Source organism: Amphiprion ocellaris, chromosome 23 (assembly GCF_022539595.1).
Source record: "Amphiprion ocellaris isolate individual 3 ecotype Okinawa chromosome 23, ASM2253959v1, whole genome shotgun sequence".
Lineage (NCBI taxonomy): Eukaryota > Metazoa > Chordata > Actinopteri > Pomacentridae > Amphiprion > Amphiprion ocellaris.
The window spans coordinates 7,356,537-7,366,599 of NC_072788.1; the positions used below are offsets into that span (position 1 = coordinate 7,356,537).

The 10,063-nt window shown below is 37.5% G+C and overlaps 1 long non-coding RNA gene across 1 annotated transcript; it reads left to right on the forward strand.

Annotated features, from left to right (window-relative positions):
• The first annotated feature begins 1,417 nt into the window (after positions 1 to 1,417).
• LOC129348086 (uncharacterized) lies at positions 1,418 to 9,352 on the forward strand. Its single transcript, XR_008600501.1, has 3 exons — positions 1,418 to 2,011; positions 2,608 to 2,766; positions 8,434 to 9,352. It is a non-coding gene; the product is annotated as an uncharacterized LOC129348086 (long non-coding RNA).
• The last annotated feature ends 711 nt before the right edge of the window (positions 9,353 to 10,063 follow it).

The window sequence follows — 10,063 nt, forward strand, 5'->3', positions numbered from 1 at the left end:
ATGGTTGTGTAGGAAAAGGGACGAGCATTTCCAAACGTTTCAGGCTCTTGCGCACATTTATACATTCATTCATAATGTTTCAGCTGCTTTATCAGACAAAGGTTTGTTAGAAAGAGAAGCCGTCTTAACTCTACAGTCAGTCACGTTCCCCATACTACAGGTTTAACCCTCGTGTCGTCCTGTGGGTCAAATTGACCCGTTTTAAAGTTTGAAAATGTGGAGAAAAAAAATTTTCACAGTGAAAGCTTCCACATTTTCAACAGTTTTTGAACATTTTTTGGTGGAAAAAAAATGTTTAAAAAAAATGTTTCTTTAAGAACATTCAGAAAAAAATCAACCTAAATCCAGTGAAAATCGGAAACTCTATATCTATATCCATATATATATATATATATATATATATATATATATATATATATATATATACACACACACTGAAGATGTACGACGGCGAAAAGAAAAACAAACTTCAGACTTTGTTGGAGGATTCGCCCAGCTATATTGCAATAACCGGAGATCACTGGACCTCAGCTGGCAACCACAGCTATTTGGGGGTGACCGGACACTTTACTGATGGTGAGTGGAACCTCAACTCATTTGCACTGACTGTCATGAAAACAGAAACCAGGCACTTTGCTGATAAATGCGCCGAACAGTTTCTCAAAGTGGCAAATGACTGCGGAATTGAAAACAAGATATCCACCATCGGTACAGACAGCGCAGCAAACTTGCTGGCTGCTATGAGAGCTCTTCCATAGGAGCACATCGTCTGCAATGCTCATGTAAGCGGGTGTTGTAGCGCGCATGCGCATTCCCCTGTTTGTTTTTTTTGGTTCCCACGCTCTGGGGGGTTGTCATTCAAAAGGCCAGACCGGTTACTGCCTCTGTTCGCCTAACAATAAACGGAGATCTGCCGTCTTTCTCCAAGGAATATTCAGTCTCTGCATCTTTCTCAACTCACCACGCTACACTCACATTCTCCAGAGGACCATCACGATCTGCCTCGATAGCAGCGGGTTTTCCGGTGTACGAGCAAAGTGCCGCAAGATTGTTGGCCATTTTAAACAAAGTCCTGCGAGTACCACAGAACTTAACCAGCAACAAGTAGCACTTGGAAAAAAGAGCGAGCAACTTATACAGGATGTACCGACCAGGTGGAATTCGACTCTCGCAATGGTCTCACGTCTCCTACGCAACCGAGAAGCTGTCCAGGCTACGTTGGACCAACAGAACAACCACAGATTGGTTATTCCAACCGAAGCTGAGTGGGGCAAACTGCAGAGGCTGGAGGTCCTGCTTGAACCATGCAGGTAAGCAAATAAATAAACACCTGTCCATTTTAGTGAAATAAACTACTGTTACATGTGTAATACAAAAAATAATGAACATTAGGTAGATACTTTCAAGGACAATTAAATTGGAAATCAGTTACACTTTAAATATCCAGCTAAGTTTATTTTGCAAACCTATCCACCTGTGCAGTTATGTGACTGAGCTGCTGTGTGGTGAGCGCTGTTCCCTCTAAACTGCGCCCGTGCGCAATTGCGCACTGCTGACACGGTCTCCGCGCACAGAAAATCTGCGCTGCGCACAAAAAAAAAAAAAATCCAACCTAAATTGTAAATAAAATAAAGACGTAACAATTCATTCTGTGCTATTTTTCAATGTGAGTCAGTGAGTGACCGGTGACTGGCTGCTGCAGCCAATGATGCGATTCACATACGTATTTACCATAGACTGTATATAATGGTATTTACGCAGCTAATCAACGTCAGACGTCCTTATGTGCAGCTACCGTTGTTCTCATAGATATGAATGAGTAGATAGGACACGCCCCTTTGAGATGTGTGCTACAGCGAGGCTAAGCTAGTGGGGGCAAAGTTTCAGTGCATTCCGTTGATGTAGACGGCGTGAAAACGGAAACAAGAAGTATGCCGTCTCACTGTGCTGCATATAATTACACACTACGTCGTACGATTGAGACAAGGAAACATGGAATGACTTTTCATAGGTAAGAATAGTTTTTGGCTCTTTTTTCATTATGAAATCTTGTTGACAGCTTCCAGTCTATGAGAGCTAACTAGTTAGCCACTAGCAAAACGCTAAGGTGAGCTAGCAGCTTGACAACCAAATACCAGACGATTAATAGTAGCTGTAGTATAGTTGTACAAGCAGTAGTAGTAGTATAAACAGCTGTTAGAGTTGTAGAAGTAGTATCAGCATTTGTAATAGTATCACAAGTTGTAGCAGTGCCAGTATCAGCAGCAGTAGTGTACTATCACTACTACTAGTAGTAGTCAGATTGCTATTACTACCACCAATACTACCAATAGTAGTTATAAAGCCTAACTTATGTATATCCAGATTACCATCTATGTTCTTCCTCCAAACCCATTTTATGATTGGGATTACAGGCAGTTCTTTAGGACTGCTCCCAAATAATTGAAATGTTACTAAACAAGGTTATACTTATCAAATTAAATAGCTCTGTTCTCCAGTATATTGGCGAATTCGGTTCTTTGTACTTAATTTATTAGCATGATTTCTTTTTAATATGTTGTGTACAGACTTAATTACTTCTCTGTCTACTTTTCTTACTCCATGTAGGTTTCCCAGAGACTATGGGTTGAGGAGGAAGTGGAAGTTTGTCGGCTTAGACCTGGTGTCATTCCATCAGTGTTAAACTTCCCAGCTCATCTTGGAAGAGTACGTGCCAGAAAGACCACGACCAAACAGCCTTGAGATCTTAGACAGCGTCTCCCTGAGGTGGGTGTTGACGGTGTTCACAGTCAGGTCTGTGGTAATCCTGTCAAAAAACAAAACAGAAAAAAATCTAGATTATAAATCAACATGTAACCAAAGCACTCTGTGTATAACGCCATAGTATAGGATGTAGTTCAGAAAATGCCAAAGTATAGTATGCTTTACTCAACAATAACATAGTATGGCCTGTAGTTCACAGTACAGCATGTTGGCAAGAAAAAAAAAAGATTATTATGTGGTTCAAAAAGCGCAAAATGATAGGATGTTGCCTAAAATTGTCATGTATGATATGTGGTTCAAAAAATGTCATTGTGCAATATATTGTCAAAATAGTATGTAATTCAAGAAAACATCAGAGTATAATATGTCATCTAAAAAATGCCATAGAATAATAATTTCATTGCACAAGTAAAAGTATAGTAAATTTTAAAACTGTTCAAATTCTTATATGTTGCTAAAAAACAAAAAAAAACTAAAACAAAAAACGTCACAGTACTATGTCAATTAAAAAAGCCTATAGTATAGTGTTCCACCCAACAAACATCATAGTATAGCATGTCGCTCTAAAAACGTCACAGTATAGCCTTTAGTCCACAGCTGTCAGTAGGTGAGGAGCAACACAAAAACAGTCCAAACGCTGGTTTCCAGAGGGTTAGATGAGTATTTATTTGACAGAGTAAGTTTACAACAACACAACATGTGAGGGGGTTAAAAGCAAATGGGTGTTAGTAGAATAAAAATAAATAAACAGAACTAAAAGTGAACTTCATGTTGACATTGATGGCATTCCAACCAGGAACAAAGTAAAAGATAATCAATACGAAAAAAACCCTCTTCCTGTTCACCTCTTAAAACCCAAAAACACACCGCAGTATCACCCTAAACTAAAGCTACCAATGGATTCCCTGTTATCCTTTCTGAACAATTCAAAGGTCCCTCTCTATCTCCCCACACATCCACCAACCACTGGAACACATCTCCAAAGTTCTGCTGGGCCAGCTCAGCTTCCCCTCAGAAGAAGTGCCGCCACCTGCCAGATGAAGGAGCCTTTTGAGAGGCAGCTGGCATCGTGATTGGACTGTACTTTGGTCTGTTCCAGTCCAGCTTCAGCTCCAGAGACGGCAGGCGGGACGAGTCAACGAAGGCCTGGTGGACGAAGGCATGCAGCTGAGTACAATCCAGAAAACAACAGAGGAGGAGTGCAGCAGACCAGAGCCAGAACAACCAGATTAGCATCGTATGCCTCTTAGAAAACATTGTAGTATAGCCTTTGGTATGAAAAAACACCGTCATATACGTCGTATATTGTACAAATAACAAGTCAAAGGAAAGAGACCTCAACTGTAGAATTGTAGTAATTGTGGGCTGACTGATTTACTCATTATCAGTATTTTATTTTTTACTGATTCACGGTAATAAATACATTTAAAAATGGTGCTACTTTGGCTCTGAACCTTTATCTACCTGTGGTCGCTCTGTCTTCTGGAGTGATTTGATTGGTTATACGTCACAAATAAAACTCCTTTAACTTAACACCTGTAAACAAAACAAAAACGTATCAACAAAGTTTTCTGTTAGAGTTTGTGTTCTTCTAAGTTTAACTCCAAGATTTTAAATACTTTCATTTACTGCAAATGAATATCTACTCCAAACGTCTCACTAATAATCATTATCAGCCTTAAAAACCCACAAAACACCCCTCTATACTCGACCACACTTAGTACAGTCCAGTTCCCCCTTCTATAAATCTGCTTGGAATCTTCCACTTCCTGTTTGTCAAAGTGGCCTTCTACCTGGACAGGTTTTGTTGGAGCTCATGCAACAAACATTTTGGGTAACTGCACTTTAATATGGATGGATGACACTGAATTAGAGTCTGTTTTAATGAGACTGAGTTAAGATGTGTAGCTCTGTCATTAAATAGGAAATTATTTCTCAGAATTCACAGAGAAAAGTCTGAAATGTTTGCTAGGTTAGCATCCCACATGTTCTTTGGCTCAGCTAAAGCTAACTCTCTCCAACTTCTGGATCTCTTGAGTTGCTTGTTGTTAAAATATCTTGCTAGAGGTGCTGAAGCTCAGAAAATCTGAGATGTTTGTTCAGAATAAGCTCATTCTCAAGTCTTCTCTGAACTGTCCTCTTTTGTTTGAACTTTCCCTAAACTTAGGAGTTAATGAAAGAGCAGCACAACCAGACTCAGTCTCATTTATGTAGAGATTAAACTTCAGTGTCATTCATTGATGTTAAAGTGCAGTTTTTCAAATGTTTGTTGCACATGCTCCCGACCAAACCAGTCCAGGTGGAAGATGATGTGAAGAGAAAGCTCCAGAGGATGAATATCACACATTTACATTGGAAATAAATGTCCTTTAATTAGACATTGTCATGCAAAAGTTGGATTTCCCTTTAATGATGTTCAAATCTTTGTTGAGTGTTTTGTTGATGTTGGTTTCTAAATGTTTTCTGACACTCGGCCCCAAAGATTAAAACCTTCTATGGCTCACAAGCTGCAACAATTCTCACATTATCAACTATCTTTCTGACTAAACTAAGATAAAAAGTGAAAAACTGTCTGATTCCTGCATCATGAATGTAAATCTTTTTGGTTTTTATCACAGTAAACTGAATATGTTTGGGCTTGACATTTTATAAACCAAAACAAGAAATGAATTACTGGAGAAAACGATCAACAGATTAATGGACAAAGAAAATGTGTTTTCCAACATATATGGCTGAATTACTCCAACATTACAAGATACATACAATTTTAATTCAATTTTATTTATATAACGCCAATTACAGGTCAAATTGTCTCAAGATGCTTTATTTTTATATTTTTTGTCATATTTAAAATATGACAAAGTAAGAAATTTAAACCTCTTGACTAATCCAATTGATTATTTAGTTTTTAAGAGACTAATCGACAACTAAAATAACTTTCTCCACTAAAACTAATAAACATGATGTCAAATAGAAGGAACAGTTTTAAATACTGCAGTCCCACGATGACAAGAATAAAGTTTGTCAACAAAAACAAAATCTGCTGGTGGATTCCATTAAAATCCTAATAAATGATAATAAAGTGTGATACTAAAGGTTTGTGGTGCTAAAAATGTCAAAGATATCAAGTTGAACATCTGGATGGAGGTTGATAAAAGTTGACCTCCCTTCATTTCTCTGGAGTGACTCCATGGATTTTATGGATGGTGGTTAAAGACCTGCTCTTCGAGTGGCCTTCCTTCTAGTCGCTGTAAAAAGTCAGTCCATCCTGGCTGACTTCAACACCTCTTCATGACAACTTGTTCTGCCTCCGACCTGGTGGAAACTCCAGAAACTGGGGAAAACCCATGGAGACTCGAAGAACTCGTGGAGACTCGAAGAACTCGTCGGGCGGGGGAAGGTGTGGTGGGAGGTGGGGGAGTAGAGGGGGGAGGCCGCCACCCACCTCCCTGCCTACTCTCCGCCCTGACTCCACCCAGACTCCGCCTTGGCTCCACCCATGTGGTCACTTCGGGAACTACGATGCCAAAGGGACGACGAAATTATTTCTTTGTATCTGATCTGTAGCTCAGTGAGTTAAGGATTTGCCTATGGAGCTGCAGGTCACTGGTTCAAGACCAGACCCTTCTTAAATTTTCTCAAAATTCTGACAAAGACAAAGAAACAAAAGTGCCGGTGGTGGGTCTTGAACCTGCGACCCTCCGCTTGGGAGTCCTCTTCTTATCCCCCTGAGCTACTCGCTCAGATACAAATTCTTCTTTTTTTTGCGCATTTATCATCTATTTTTTGTCGTTTTCGACTTTTTTTTTAACTCAAGTCTTGACTCGACCGTTTTTCTCAGGAGGTTGGGCTTCAGCCTTTGTGCTGGAGGGTGGAACCCTCAGTTCCAAGACTTTCCAAAGCCTCCACACCTCCCGAGTCCTCAGGACCTGAGCTTTCAGACAGTCTGAGGGCTGAAATTTTCTAAGTCCCACAGTAGTTCTCTGTTAGTTTGAACCTTCAGACAGTCCAAGGACTGATATCTTCTAAGTTCCTGAGTAGTTCTCTGTTAGTTTGAACCTTCAGACAGTCTGAGGGCTGAAATTTTCTAAGTCCCACAGTCGTTCTCTGTGAGTTTGAACCTTCAGACAGTCTGAGGACTGAAATTTTAAAAGTTTCTCAGTAGTTCTCTGTTAGTTTGAACTTTCTGGTTAACAGAAGCCTTAAAACTTGTCACCATGAGTCTTGATTTCACATTTAGACCATCCATCTGAGTTCTTCTCAGACCTTCACCTGTGGATTTTTTAGAAATCCTGAACAAACTTTGATTCTCTTCACTGAACAGTAAAGTTTGTGGAGATCAGAAGGTAACATTAGTTTGATCAATGCCTTCAACTACTAGTAGACTTTATCTGGAAATCAGTTTTCCGAAATGAGTTCTTAGTAAATCTGTCCAAACCAAGAACATAGAAAGAGGAAATGTTTGAAGAAACAACTTGTTTTCATTTCAGACTAGAAAACACTTTGACTTTTATCTGTTTTTGCTCTTTTTGATTGTTTTATTGTCTCTTCTGTTTAATTTGATCTTCTAAAGTCTAACTGGTGTCTTTTCAAAGGTTTTATCTTTAGTTTGATTCTTCTTAAATGTTTAGTTTTGCTCTTTTCTCACCTTTTATTCTGTTCTAATGTCTGATCTGATTTCGAAATGTTTTGTCTTTTTAATGTTTAATTGTTGTTTTTTCAAATGTTTTATCGGCTTGTTTGAAAAATTTCCTTTTCTTTCCCAATGTTTAATTTTTTGATTAAATCTTTAAGGTTTTTCTTTTTAAATGTTTTACCACCTTTTAATGTTTAATTTTCTTTTTAAATGCTTCATTGTATTTTCTGTTTAATTCCTATTTAAAGTTTTATTGTCTTTAAGATTTAATTTTCTAATTAAACATTTAATTTTTTAAATAAATGTTTTGACTTTTAAAGGTTTAATAATCTAATTAAATGTTTTATATTTTTCTAAATGTGTAATATTCTTGTTTAATTGTTTTTTTTAAATGTTTATCTCAAATATTTCATCTTTAATGTTTAATATTTTTGTTAAAAAATTTTGTTTAATTTCATAATTACATGTTTTGTATCTTTTGTTTAATTATCTAATTAAATATTTTGTCTAATATAATTTAATTGTATTTAATGTTTAATTTTCTTTTGAAAAATTGTATTATATTAAATGTTTTTTTCCTTTGATTTAATTGCTTTTTTACTGTAGTTTATTTCTTTAATCTTTTTTTTCTGTCAAGATTTTAACCCCAACCTTAAAAATGAAACAAACCCTTAAATCACAATGAAAATACTTCTGTTGTCACAATCATGAGTTAGTCAGTTATTCAGTTTATCAATTCAACTTTATTTGTTTAGTACCTTTCACACAGATTACAAAACTAAACAAGCAAAGAGAAAAAACTATGCTAAAAGTATGATTAAAACTCAAAAACAAAAAAAAAAAATTTAACATGATAATAAAATATGTTGTGTCCAGGGGATGGAGGGAGTTTATTGAAGTCTTCTTGGGCTCACATGGGAAATCATTTAAAATATAAACTTGATATTCAGTCTAAGGAAACTGCAGAGTGACAGAAGAACCAACAATATCTCCTGTTTTCTCCTTTAATGAGTCGACTCTTCTTGTGCTTTCAGACCAAAGAACTACAGACTCTTCACAACCTGCTCAAACTCTTGGTACAGGACCTCACCACACGGGTCAAGAAGGTTTCTGTCTCATTTCTACTCTGAAGATCACCTTCTCCTGCTCAAACTGCTGACAAATGTTTCTGCTGCTCTAAAGTCTGGTCTCCAGAACTTCCTAAAAACTCTCAAAGTCTCTTCTGCTGCAGGTTGCTTTGTAGAACCGTTGCAGAAAACCTCACTAAACCACATGGAGGGGCCTCAAGATAGTCGTCCAAATGAAACCATACAAAAACCAAACTAGCACAACCCAAACGCTCAAGTCTCCTGCAGCCTACCAGAGAACCTCTGAGAACAGAGAATCAGGACAGGAACTCTTACCTTCTGGACAACCAACGCTGGTTCACAAACAAGAATACAGAATGTGTCTGACCAAAAACCTCTAAAGACTCACTACAGCCAAGATAAAGACACAACTCAGCTGCACCAAATCCACTAATCACTGCACACATTAGCACCATGTGCTAACTGTGGCTAAAGAACCACATTCACCAAGACAACTATCCAGTACAAAGCCCTAAAACACACCAAGAAACACATTAAAGACGATTTTACTGCTGGAAGCTGCAAGCCAACGCCTAAAAAACAAACTAAAGCAATGGAGCTAAACCCGATTCAGTGGTGAAGAGAAGCAGAGGAAATGTTTGTCTGCAGCTAAATAAAGCAGGAAGACACTGAGCTGCTCAGGTGTTCCTGATAACACCAAGCAGCCACCTGGACAGCCAATAGGAACACAGCTTACTGGAAGTCCAGAGGGCTGGGTTAGTGAAGGAAATTTAGTTTAAAGTTGAAGCATAAAGTTAATAAAGAAAGTTGAAAACCACCTTCTGATCCCTGAAATCTCTGAGTTTTCACACAAAGAACACCTGAACATGTCAAACTGGTTCCATAGTAGAACCATCACTTGTAAAAACGTCATAGTATGGTGTGTTGCTCAAAAAACATTAGGACCCGGCTGTCAGGGGACAAACATGTAAGAAACATGAGAACAGAGAGAACCCAACCAGTAGGTCACAGTTTATCATCCCCCAGTCATCTCCTGAAGTCCATATGGTGAGAGACATCAGTATCTGGTTGTTAATTTACCAGAGGATGCTTATAATCATGCTGATGTGGTCTGTACTCTACAGTATTTTAGTGACTCCATAAATGCCTAAGTTGTTTTTAAAAATGCTTTTTAGTTTTTAATAAACATTTAACAGCCTATATGTAATCAATAAATGGTCTTTGCCTGTCTTAAGAAAAATTCACTCAGAACTCTGATATGTTAACAGTACTAAATAAATCAATAAATACATGCATACACACAAAAATAAGTTAATACATTAACTGTGTTAAGATAAGATTTAGATTAAAAAAAAGTTGTTTATGTTTTTGCAGAATCCAGTATTGCTCACTGGTTGGTCATTAAATTTTATTAGTTTGATTTCACTGTTTAAAATGATGCCACTTCTTTTCAGACAGAACCTGTGATAATAAAACAATACAACATTTTTAGGTCCGTGTTAATAAAGTACTTAAAGCTTTAAGTATGGCTAAATGCATTTTTCAAAATTAAATATATCACTCCTTAGGTGGTAGT